The following is a 3,805-nucleotide window of genomic DNA, read 5'->3' on the forward strand; positions in this document are numbered from 1 at the left end:
GAATGGAGGCGAGCTGAAGAACGTGATTTGGCTGTGTTCTCTGAAATTATCTCTCTCCGGCTCGGGCTAATTGCTGGAGGATGTCCTCTTAACTAAGTGTGAAAGGCTGTGTCTAATTACTGCAACATTAATCAGGCATTAGCATGTGATCACAAGGTTAACTTATCAGGAGGGGCCCAGAAGCAGCTGGATGTGTCATTCACCCGCAGTGCACTGGGCCAACTGGGCCACAAGGGGTAGTGCTTGTTCTTCCTGTGAGTCAATACCGAGAGACGCGCTGAAAGTGGGAGCTGAAATCAAAGGCAACCATGTTGGATTGGACTTACTGAGGCTTTCATATTCCTCGCTGTGGAATGGGAAATGCACCCGATCAATGTCAGCTATTTAATGCTCAGCGTGGAGCTGAAATGAGCGCATTTATCGTCAGAGGGGATTCAGATTTTTAAGGTTGTGATTTGTTAACGTCTTACTTTGCACAGACACGCCGGTGGAAAGATCTTTACTTGCACGGCTCCGTGTGAGGAATTACATGGGCTGAAAGAATCTGCAGAATCAATGTCAAGCAATTGCGTGCTTGGTGGAGCAGTGGAGTCCGATGTAATGAAGATTGACTGGATGGTGATTGCATCCTAAATTGCCCAACAAGAAGAATACACATAAAACATCAGCCGTAACATATTGTTCCAAAAAATACGAAACAACTATTTTCCACATAGCAGCATCTCTCTCTCGCGCTCTCTCTCTTAAATAAGCTTAAAAAAAGATGTGGTGACTGTATTTCTGTAAGGACTGAACTTGTGTGTTTTTGGTCTATTTTAGTAACATCTCAGTGAAAAATGTGCTTGATGTAATAGCACAAAGCTGCTTGTGCAACTCTGAGTCATCGCATGCCAAATGGCCTGCATGTGTGTAGATTAAAGGTCATTTCTGGCAGCAGGTTGGTCCTGTGCCCTGACTTCATTACCAGCAGGTCCAGAGTAGTCTCATCAGGATTCCAGCAGGGCAGAGAAGCCATACCTCCAGCAGCCCTGCCAAAGGCGCTCATTTGTCAGGGAGGCATGGAGATCACAGGCCGACAAATCTCCCACGTCTCCCAGACTGTCAAGCTCCTTTGCCTGCATATCAAAGACAAAGGGAGCAGAGCGGGAGAGTAAGAGAGCAGCCATTCTATTTGGAGATGGTCGGCTGTTTAAACCCCCCCCCCCAGGCGTGCCCTTCGAAAACGCCTATTAGCCTGGGCGAGAGAGATTACAAGCAAATAAAATTACATTCATTGTGATATTTGATTTTATAATACCCCCAGAAATATAATTACACAGCACTCACACTTTTCATTTAAAAACCATTCGGCTGCAACAAAGAATCAGAGATAGGAATGAGCAGGTTGTGCATCCAGCGAGTGAGAGCACATTATCAGACCTGTTTCACTAGAAGTAACAATAATGGGAGAAGAATGGAGACACTAATAAGAATGTAATCAGGTGAGAGAGGAGGATTTAATGATATGGAACATAGGGCTTTATTTTCATCTGTCAGTCTTTGGGTGCACCAACAGGAGAGTGGGCTGCAGATTTTATTGTTTATTTTTTTCTTTCTTACCGAGCAACACAAGGGTTAAACCGCCATCCCCCACCCCCCCAAACGCAGCTCAGCTGCAGCCTTTCTGTCTGTCAGGGTTACACCGAAAGCAAAATGGTTTATTACAGGGGGAATGTGGGCATATGCTGTCTGGCTTAAACCAACAAGCAGAAGGGAAGAGATAAGAGGCATTCTTGGGCGGCACAGAAACGAGACATGAAAAGGAGCCAGCATGATAGCAGTACTTGTTGTTCTGATGTGTTAAATAGCTGGCCTTCAACACCCCAATCAATCGCTGAGTGAGCCACTGTGTAGCCAAGGGCTGTGTGAGATAGCCAGATGGCTGAAGCCAGTAGAGCTTCGCCTGCTCTCCTGTGTCACTGAGGGATGGTCGTGAACATGGCCACACAGGCTGGGCAAAAGGCATCAAGTATTGCAGGTGGTTCAGGAGGTATCACAGATTAGGGCTTTGTGCAACAGAAGAAGCGCATCAGCAACATTTGTAGCCTCGTGTAGCTATCGTGCATTGTTTTGGCACTCTGGTGAGAGAACTATCGCTGTAGATCTGACTGTGTGTAATGATGCTTACCAGCCATTGTGCGGTACTCCTGCCATTTGACACGGGAAAGTGGGAGGGCCGCCAATACGGTGAGGTGTGCGCACATGAACATCTGCGGGAGAAGACAAGTATTTTGTACTAGCTCCAAGACCTCCAGAGGCCCGCATTTACTAATCTGCAAACAATCTGCTCTCCAAGCCCCATTGCAAGTGGAAGAACAAGCCCCTTAAGCTGTGACATTAACGAACACACTGAGATAAGATAGGGTTTGTTGTTTTGGTGCATGAAACTCCTGGCTAGATAGGAGATAAGAGCCTTTCAAAGCATGTTTGCTGCCAGACAAATTTCCAAAGAAGCATGGGAGGCGGGGCTGAAGCCAGCCCTGGAATGCTGAAACGCCTGGTTGAAGCCAGTCTTATGAAGAATACAATCTCTTTGCCCTTTTCCACTGTGCTGTGGGTGCATTCAGTGTTTTTGTGGACGAACATTACAACTCGATGAGAACGCAAAGTCAGTCTAGTGACCGTTGTGGCCACAGTGGCATTGACCGTGTGTTGCTGAAAGAAGTCAAAAACACAAAGAATGACCTCACATACAGATGATGAATTGTACAGTTTTTGTACAGTTTCCACTTCCTGATTTCTTACATGTTTCAGATCATCGAACAGATTTTAATATTAGACAAAGATAACCCGAGTAAATACAAAATGCTGTTTTTAATGATGAGTTCATTGATAAAGCGAAAAAGGCTTTCCAAACCTGACCCTGTGCGAAAAGTAATTACATGAATCCAAATCATGAATTATCAGTGATTAACCACAATTTAAAAAAAAAAGTTGATATCAATTTCACCAGCAACACAAAGGCCTGATCACTACCAGACCTGTTGAATCAAGAAATCAGTTAAATAGAACCTGTCTGACAATGTGAATTAGCCTAAAAAAAACTACACTTCATGAGTGGTCTAAAAAACAGCTGAGAAACCAAGTCACTGACATCCATAAGTCTGGAAAAGGTTACAAAACCTTTTCTAAGGCCTTGAACTCCAGTGAGAGTCATTATTCACAAATGGACAAAACAGCGGTGAACCTCCCGAGGAGTGGCCAGCCTCATCCAGGAGGTCACAAAAGAACCCAGAACGACATTAAAGAACTGCAGGCATCACTTGGCTCAGTTACAGGTAGTGTTCACGATGCAACAATATGAAACCGACTGGAGAAAAATGACATCCATGAGAGAGATCTAAGGAGAAAACACCTGCTGACCAAAAAGAAGACGAAGGCTCATCTCACATTTGTCAATAAATATCTTAATGATCCTCAAGACTTTTGAGAAAATATTCTGTGACCTGACAAGACAAAAGTTCCAATTTACTTAAATTCAATTGAGATGGTCTGTATGACCTTAGGCCTGCCATTCATACTCTACAACTACTTTTTCACACAGGGATAGGGTTAGGCTTGGAAAGCTGTTAATGAACGAGACCATCATTGAAAACCTGCAATTTGTATTTATTCGGGTTTTCTTTGTCTAATGTGAAAATTTGTTTGATGATCTGAAACATGTAAATGTGACAAATATGCAAAAAAAGCCGTTTGTTCATCCCCCGAAACAGTTGCGAGGATTATAAAAAATCTGAAAACATCTGGACTTCTTGAAACGTTTGGT

The sequence above is a fragment of the Haplochromis burtoni genome, unplaced genomic scaffold (assembly GCF_018398535.1).
Source record: "Haplochromis burtoni strain Fernald_Lab_line unplaced genomic scaffold, NCSU_Asbu1 Contig_166, whole genome shotgun sequence".
In the NCBI taxonomy this organism is placed as follows: Eukaryota; Metazoa; Chordata; class Actinopteri; order Cichliformes; family Cichlidae; genus Haplochromis; species Haplochromis burtoni.